This window comes from Amblyomma mixtum, chromosome 5 (assembly GCF_055824585.1).
Source record: "Amblyomma mixtum isolate Tamu chromosome 5, ASM5582458v1, whole genome shotgun sequence".
Classification (NCBI taxonomy): domain Eukaryota; kingdom Metazoa; phylum Arthropoda; class Arachnida; order Ixodida; family Ixodidae; genus Amblyomma; species Amblyomma mixtum.
The window spans coordinates 200,867,913-200,877,599 of record NC_143016.1 but is presented as its reverse complement, the minus strand read 5'-3'; positions in this window follow the sequence as shown (position 1 = coordinate 200,877,599).

Here is a 9,687-nt window from a genome sequence, read left to right as displayed (position 1 = left end):
TGCAGGTGCTTCTAGACCGAGGAATCGGCATCGCAAGAGGCATCGCACATTTCCGCAAAGGACAAGCCGATGTACTGCTGACTAACTTGAGCGAAGAATACCGGCACGTTAACAAAGGAACGGCGATTGCTTTCCTCGACGAAATATCCGGCGTACGAGACTTCTTCGCCCTCTCCGACCAATTCGAAGACGATTCGCCTGACCAAAAGAACTCGCCCTCTTTCGACATAAACCCAGCCCTGCCCCGGAACAGACCCGACCCGATCCGCTATCTCCTTCGAAGCTACAGTGAGTGTTTTTCGTCATCGCCGAAGGTCCGAGAAACGCCGATTGCCAAACATCACATTACAACCGACCAGCACGCTCGACCACTCCGCCAAAGCCCCCACCGAGTGTCACCACGAGAACGACAAGCCATCCGGGACCAAGTGGAAAAAAATTAAAATGCTTCACGACGACGTCATCCAAGCTTCAACCGGTGCAGCCCCTGGGCTGCACCAGTTGTTCTAGTGAAAAAGAAAGAGAGCACACTTCGATTCTGTGTTGATTACCACCGCTTGAACAACATCACAAAGAAGGACATTTACCCCATCCACCGCATCGGCGGCACACTAGACCTGCTCTACAACGCTAAGTATTTCTCAACGATGGACCTCAAGAGCGGCTACTGGCAAATAGAGGTCCATGAAAGAGATCACGAGAAGACCGCATTCGTCACTCCAGATGGCCTCTTCGAGTTCAAGTTGATGCCGTTTGGTCTCTGTTCCGCACAAGCGACATTTCAGCGAGTAATGGATACAGTGCTGGCAGGCCTGAAGTGGCGGATTTGTCTGGTATATTTAGATGACGTCGTTGTCTTTGCCTCGAACTTTGAGGAGCACCTAAAAAGCCTTCGAACAGTACTATATAGACGCAATCAAATCGTCCGGCCTAACTTTGAAAGCAGAGAAGTGCCACTTTGCCTATGAAACGCTGCTTTTTCTAGGCCACATTGTTAGCAATAAGGGATTACGCCCAGACATGACTAAGCGGAGCGCGCCTCCGGCGCCCCATTTATCTTCTCCTAGCGAGCGCCCTCACGCGGCGGCCTGAGGAGGCCGCCACGTGGTAGCCGCAGCGCCGAGCGAAGGAACGACTACGGCCGAACAGACGAGTTGGGGCCCCTGCTCTCCTTTGGTCGCGACGTCACGCTGTCACGTGAGCGAAGGAACGACCTCCACCGACGGCAGAAAAGTGCTAGCAGTATTGCTTTCGCAATAAAAGACTTCGAACAGTACTAGACGCAATAAAATCGTCCGGCTTTACTTTGAAAGCAGAGAAGTGCCACTTTGCCTATGAAGAGCTGCTGTTTCTAGGCCACATCGTTAGCAAGAGGGAGTACGGCCAGACCCGCAGAAAACCGCTGCTATCGCAATGTTTCCGCCACCGGCCGATAAGAAAGCTGTGCGCAGATTCCTCGGACTGTGCGCATACTGCCGAAGATTTGTGAAGAACTTTTCGCGCATCGCCGAGCCACTGACCCACCTGACAAAGGCAGCCGAGCCATTTAAATGGGAAGTGTCGTGTATAGTGGTTGAATGCGGGCGCGAGAGATGGCGCCACCACCCCGTGTGGGGACTGGGGTGAACGCACAGAGCGGCGGGAAACGAGCGCGGGCAATTGCCCGGTGGCCAGCGCCATGGTTGGAGCTACGGCAGTGCAATAAATGTGTGTGTGCTGTTAACAAGGGTCGTCATTTCCTCGGTAACGCGACATGGTGGCAGCGGTGTGTCAACGGTGAAGTGAACACGGAAGACGACCGAGAGGTGAGCGACCACGCAGCCCTTAGTGATTTCGGCAAGGCTAGCGGCCAATTCTATTCTTTACGCCACAACAAATTGATCATAGGTAAAATATGCTACGCTTATTGTGCAGCTACTGACGAAGTATGCGAAATCGGACCAGCCAGGAGTGCAATTACCCCAAAAAGAGACATCACACCACCAGGTTCACCCACCGCACATTCAAGCTCAGCATAGCTATCTCATGATCGAACGCAAACAGACTACATATCGCTTCTTTTCACTAATGTCCGAAGTGTCATCAACAAACGTACATCACTATCGTCACATATCGATGCATGCTCGGCTGATATTGCTGTGCTCACCGAAACTTGGCTCTCAGCAAAAATAAAGAATAGCGAAATACTAGACTGCGAAAAAACATGCAAGTTTTACAGATACGACCGCGATTTCCGAACAGGCGGAGGTGTACTGATTGCCGTGAGCTCTGCTATCAATTCCTTTGCTATCTCTATCGATTCACCACTAGAAATCGTTTGCATCCATGTTAACTTTCCAAAGGGTGACCTTATCTTTTCCGCTTGTTATAGATCCCCATCCTCACCTACTACTTTTTGCGCCGACCTTCATGATGCCCTGAATAAATTAATTGTTCGACACCCGAAATCACACTTATTCCTACTGGGTGATTTTAACTTCCCAAACATAGTGTGGCGAAACTGTATTCCCTCCCTTAAGCACCCATCCTCCGAGTGCACTAATTTTTTAGACACCTGCGCTGATTTTAATCTAACCCAGCTAATTAACAAACCCACACGTACCACCAGCACATCGTCTAATATTTTAGACCTCTGTTTTACTACAGCTCCAGATTTGGTCTCTCCGCCAACGTGCCTAGAATGACTGAGTGACCACTCACTGCTTCACTTCACAATTAGGAAGAATGTTCGTCCTAAGAAAATAGTTAAGACCATATGTGATTACAATGCCGCCGATACCACGTCCATCACAGCTGAACTAGACTCATTCATTGCCGACTACACTGAGAACTTTTCCGAACTTACTATTGAAGAAAACTGGTCATTGTACAAAAATAAACTGATAGAATTAATAGATAGATACGTACCTAAAATTAGGATTGTCTCAAATACTACCTCTCCGTGGTTTACCAAAACCCTACGCCGCTTATGCAACAAAAAGAAGCGTATTTTTCGTCGCGCTAAAGCATCTAACCTTCCTGAACGCTGGGCAGCATATCATCGCATTCATGCTGAATATTTAATAGCTGTTAAAGATGCTAAACAGAACTTTTTTGACAACACCCTCCCATCACTTCTGCAATCTAATCCGCGTAAATTCTGGAATATTGTTGGGGGCAAAGAAGATAAGGTAATTCAACTAACCCGTTCTGACAATATTTCCATTCCTCCGAACCAGTGTTGTTCCGTTTTAAATGATGTGTTTGCTTCCGTTTTCCAGAAAAGTGCTAATATTTTATCGTCTGTAACTACTTTCTCTTATTTGCCTATGGACGCTATCAGTATTGACTGGGTCGGCGTGCAAAAGTTGGTTGAAAACTTGAAAATGTCTTCTTCGCCCGGTGACGATGCAATCAGCTCTAAAATGCTGAAACTCTCTGAACCCTACTCTTCTATTATGCTTTCAATGTTTTTTTCCCAGTCACTCTGTTCCTCAGTACTTCCAGGCGATTGGAGGGTTGGCAAGGTTGTTCCAGTACCAAAATCAGTTAACACTCATTCTCCCGATAACTATCGTCCTATATCATTCACAAGTATACCATGTAAAATTTTGGAGCATATCTTATACTCTCATCTGATTGATTTCATTGAGTATAATTCCTTCTTTTCAGCAGAACAACACGGTTTTAGAAAGACATTTTCATGTGAAACACAGCTTGTATGTTTTACTAATGACCTTTTTGCTTACACTGACTTGAACATTGATGTAGACTGTGTGTTTTTGGACTTCAACGAAAGCTTTTGATACTGTTTCCCACGATCTCCTAATTCTTAAGCTTAGCATGCTTAATATTGACCCTAACGTACTGAATTGGATTAAAATCTTCTCATCGAATCGAACTCAATATGTCTCTGCTAACGGCTGTTCCTCCTCTCACACCTCTGTGACATCCGGTGTACCACAAGGGTCGGTACTGGGACCTCTTCTCTTCCCAATTTACATTAACGATATTCCTGAATGCATCTCTCATTCTTCTATCAGGCTTTTCGCAGACGACTGCGTCATCTATCACAAAATATCTAACCAAACTGATTCTATTTATTTTCAGGATGGTCTCACAAGCGTATCTAACTGGTGTGATCAGTGGTGCATGCGACTAAACGTTAATAAATGTAAAACGATGCATGTGTCACGTCGCGCTAACATCACTGATAACAAGCGTACTTATGCTCTTCACGACATTCCACTTGAATCAGTGAACTCCTACAAATACCTAGGCGTTCATATCTCACGTAACTTATCATGGCATAGACACGTCGAACATGTCGCAAATAACGCCAACAGGACTCTTGGATACTTGCGCCGAAATTTCTCTACCGCGCCTCTGCCGATAAAACTAACCCTTTATAAAACATTAGTACGACCAAAGTTAGATTATGCATCTGCAGTTTGGGATCCTAATATAATCACACTGATAAACACACTAGAATCCATTCAAAATCGTGCAGCACGTTTCATCTTAACTAACTATTCCCGTTACGCCAGCATTACTTCTATGAAAAACACACTTGCCTTACCAGACCTTTCTTCGCGCCGGAAGTGTTTTCGACTATGTCTTTTCCACAGACTGTATCACCATAACCCTCTTTTAAAGGATCATCTTTTTTCGAGCCCTTCATACATTTCATCCCGTTCCAATCATATATTTAAAGTCGGTGTTCCATTTTCGAGATCAAAATTGTGTCATGATTCTTTTATTCCTAAACCAGCGTTGACTAGAACGACCTTCCTCCCTCCATCGCTGCCATTACCGATGTTGAGAACTTCAAGAAAACTGTTTTCTGCCATCATATAACTTGTTTTGTATAACTATGCACTGTATTTTTTTTTGTTGTACCACTCCTTTCTGTAATGCCTTCTGGCCCTGAAAGTATGTGAAATAAATATATAAATAAATAAATCAGCCTCCAGCATGTCTGACGAGAGAGAAGACGCCACAAAAAGGGCCGCCGCAGCGCAGCATGAAAATGGCGGGAATTTCTTCAATCCCGTCGCCATCGAGCTTCCCGAAAAGTTGGACTTCCGCGACCCAGCGGACTGGAAACGCTGGATTGCAAGGTGGGAACGCTACCGACTCGTCTCTTCACTCCACCTCCGTGACGAAACAACGCAAGTAAACACCTTCTTGTATGCAATGGGGAAGGAAGCTGAAGATATTCTAGCGTCACTGAAGTTGACAGGCGCTGAAATGGCGAACTATGCTACTGTTAAAAGCAAGTTTGAGGAGCATTTCATACCCTGCACGAACATAATTTACGAGAGGGCAAGGTTCAACCGTCGGGTTCAGCAAAGCAGTGAGTCGGTCGAGGCGTTCATTATAGACTTGCACAAACTTGCCGAGACGTGCGAATGCGGCAAACTCAAGGATGAGCTCATTCGTGACCGCCTCGTAGTAGGACTTTTGGACGTTGGGCTTAGCGAGAGGATGCCACTCGATCGCAAGCTTACTCTACAGTCTGCAACAAAAATGGCGCGAAACTCAGAGGTTGTGAAAAGGCAGCAGAACGAGTTGCACGAGACGGCTGAACAAAACGCTGCAGTTGAGGAGCTGCGACGCCCGAAAGGACGACCAAAGAACAAATACGCGCCACAGAAAGCAGCCAAGCCTTCAGGCGGACAGGAAACCGGCCAGAACGTGTGCAAATGGTGCGGCAGTGCACAACAGCACTTCAAGACAGTGCCCGGCATCGGGGAAAGTGTGCAATAACTGTGGAAAAACCGGTCACTTTGCCACAGTGTGTTTGTCTGCACGCCAGCAGTTATCGAGACGGCCATCGACGAGTATTCCTTGGGGAGATCAACAATACCGATGGTCAGGAACCTTGGTTCATCACAGCATTTGTTGATGGAAGTCCCGTCCAGTTTAAGGTCGATACTGGAGCAGATGTTACTGTCATCCCATCCTCATAGTACTGCCACGTATCATTGTAGTGTCCGTTCGTTCGCGCAAGGCCGCAGGAAAGTGGTGTTATCATTTTTGTTCTTGACGCGAGAAGCGACCGGTCTAATCTCGAATTTTCGCAGCCATGAACAGCTGCATCTACGTGTTTCCAGATTACTCTAGATGATCTCGACCTGTTATCTAGAAGTTTCCTTGCCGACTTTAAATTGAACGATGCCGTGAGCAGCGGGCATTCGTAGATCGACGATTGACGAGCACGCTTGTTGCTTACGCCGCCACCGAGTGATTCAGTTCTTTTGCGGGAGCAAGTCAGCCCAAATAAAGAGCTTCGTTTGCAAGTATTTCTGGTGTCTTTCTGACCGTCACTACAACGTGACATCTGGTGGAGGTGCTGGGTAGCCTTCCATGTTCCGGACACCCCCTACAAGTCGTGACGCAAGCCCTCTGAGTCATCTACCGCAGGACCTGAGTCCAGTCCACCGCGCAAGCCGATGCCTGCAAGGGGACGCACCTGAGTTCGGGATTCTGCCGAACCCTACCCGGAAGCGAAAGCCAGCAGAAACGTCTACCATGAGCTTGCCCCAGACGACGACCGCAATCATTCTTCAGCAGCCCCGAGTGCCACCAACCTTCGACGCTTCGCCTGGCGCCGACCCCGAAGAATGGCTGGAACAGTTCGACCGTGTGGCTGTCTTCAACAACTGGGATGATGCTACGAAACTTAGGTACAGCTGCAACGGAAAAAGATTAGCACAAGTGACTCATGACCGGAGCGGAAAAATTGCGAGACGCGGCGCTATTGTAGCCGTATGCGCAGATAGCGAGAGTGCCTGGCACATTCCACTTTCCAAAGTGGGGGTGGCCGACAGAAAGCAGCCCATCCGAAAGCAGGCACTGCCACACATTACTTTTGACCGTGCATCCCCAGCACATTTTTAATGGAAAACGGTGATAAAGATAACGTTGCTCGCCACGCCAGCGTAAAAAAAAAATTAAAACGAGAATATGTGCTTAGCCACCTTAGGACATGGTTTGGCTGATAAGACACCTCCAGGCATTCGTTTAAGATGTTGCACTTCTGATAGGCGAATATCTAGGTGGGCTGCTTTCTGCCGGCCACCCCCGCTTTAGGAAATGGAATGTTCCTGGCACTCTCGCTATCGGTGTACTCGGCCACAATAGCGCCGCGTGTCGTGATTTTTTCGCTCCGGTCATGATTCACTTGTGTCATTCTTTTTCCGTTGCAGCTGTACGTCTTCTTCGCCTTGGAGGGACCAGCAAGAATCTGGTTTGAGAATGAGGAAGCTAGCCTCACGAACTGGGAAACCTTCAAGGAGCAGCTTCTGAAGGTCTTCACGAACGTCGTGCGAAAGGAGAGAGCCCAGCAGCTGCTACAGTCTCGCATGCAACATCCAAACGAGACCGTTGCAATGTACACTGAGGAGATGAAGCGTCTCTTCCGGCGTGCCGACGCAGACATGAAAGAAGAAGAAAAAGTAAAGCTTCATATGCGAGGAGTCAAAGAGAGACTCTTTGCCGGCCTCGTCCGCAACCCACCGAAAACCGTCGCGGAATTTGTAGAAGAGGCATCCACGATGGAAAAAACTCTTGATGCCCGAGCCCGCCAGTATGACCGCCAGCAGCGCGTTTTTTCAGCAAGCTGCCTGGACAATGCTAACAGCAATGACCTGCGGGAGGTTATACGTCAAGTTGTGCGTGAAGAGCTCCGACGATTGCTGCCAACGGGAACGCAGCCGCAGCTTACTTCGCTCACTGACGTCATCCGGGGCGAAGTTCAGCAGGCCTTGGGTGTGACGCCATCATCCACGCAGCCTCTGCAGCCCCCAGTCATGACTTACGCCGCAGCAGTGCGCCGTCCTGCACCTCGACGACGGGACCCAAGCCCCTATCGCTCACAGCAAGCTGCGTTGGACCGCTGCCCTCTCGCCCCAACCCGCCCGTTCTACGAGCGCCGCACACAGACGAGGAAATGCGACGAGTGGAGAACTCCCGACCAGCGCCGTCCACTATGCTTCCACTGTGGCGAAGCCGGTCACGTCCTCCGGCACTGTCCATACAGAAGACTGGTCATCCGAGTGTTTTCTTACGACACTCCACGACCCCGACCCGGCCAGCGACCAGCCGAAATCGAGAAGTTTTTGCGTCGGGAAGGATGCTCATCGCCGAGCCGCCTATCACGTTCCCCGTCGCCATCTTCACCGCGCTTTGTATCTCCTAGCCGAGGTTACGCGATGCGTGGACGCTCCCCCAGCCCCCGAAGGTTAAATTGAATAAAGCAGCCTCTGGAGGTGAGGTTGCTTCTAAGCGCAAGGACCAAGATTCTCCATCAACGAAAACACAAGACTATGCCTCAACTACGACGACCCCTACGACGACGACGACCCCTACGGCGACGACGACGACCCCTACGACAACGACGACCACTACGACAACGACGACCCCTACGACGACGACGACCCCTACGACGACGACGACCCCTACGATGATGACGATCCCTACGATGACGACGATTCCTACGACGACGACGATCCCTACGACGACGGCGATCCCTACGACGACGACGATCCCTACGACGACGACGACAACTACGACTACGACGACAAATACGACAAAAACTACAACACCGACGACGACGACTACGACGACACGGCCAGACTTGAAGCTTTTACCGCTGTTCTTACACCTTATTAGGAACGCTAAAGGACTCTAAGTTCTCGAAGCATTCTCCGCGTTGATTTTCATTTTAAAGCATCGAGACGATGCTTCTTTGGGAGGGGGGTAATGCCACGTATCATTGTAGTGTCCGTTAGTACGCGCAAGGCCGCAGGAAAGTGGTGTTATCATTTTTGTTCTTGACGCGAGAAGCGACCGGTCTAATCTCGAATGTTCGCAGCCATGAACAGCTGCATCTACGTGTTTCCAGATTACTCTAGATGATCTCGACCTGTTATCTCGAAGTTTCCTTGCCGACTTTAAATTGAACGATGCCGTGAGCAGCGGGCATTCGTAGATCGACGATTGACGAGCACGCTTGTTGCTTACGCCGCCACCGAGTGATTCAGTTTTTTTGCGGGCGCAAGTCAGCCCAAATAAAGAGCTTCGTTTGCAAGTATTTCTGGTGTCTTCCTGACCGCTGGACTGCCGTCACTACAACGTGACAGTATGTGGACAGCCGCATGGAGAAGCTTAAACTGCCAGACAAGAGACTCTTCGGACCAGGCAGAACGCCGATCATGTCAAGAGGAATGTTGAGTGCTACCATTGCTTGGCGAAACAAAGCTCGTCAAAGAGTTTTTGTAGTGGAAGGTCTGCAAACGGCGTTGCTGGGACGACCCGCCATACGTGTTTTAGATGTCCTAGCACACCTGGATGCTGTGGATGCAAACATTCAACAAAGGCCTGCTCAAAATGGTGAGCTACCCGAGGCTAGAGCATAGTTCCGCTCGTTGTTCACTGGGCTAGGGGACATGAAGACGGCATACGAAGTGACACTCGAGCCAAAGGCTACACCTTGTGCTGTAGCCGTGCCTCGACGAGTGCCAGTTCCTCTCTTGCCCAAAGTAAGAAAAGAACTTGACAGAATGCAGAAGCTGGGGGTCATCAAGCAAGTGGACCACGCAACGGCATGGTGTGCACCGATGGTGATCGCTAAGAAGAAGAACGAGATACGAATCTGCATAGATTACACGCAGCTATACCAGCAGGTGATACGTGAAAGAGTCA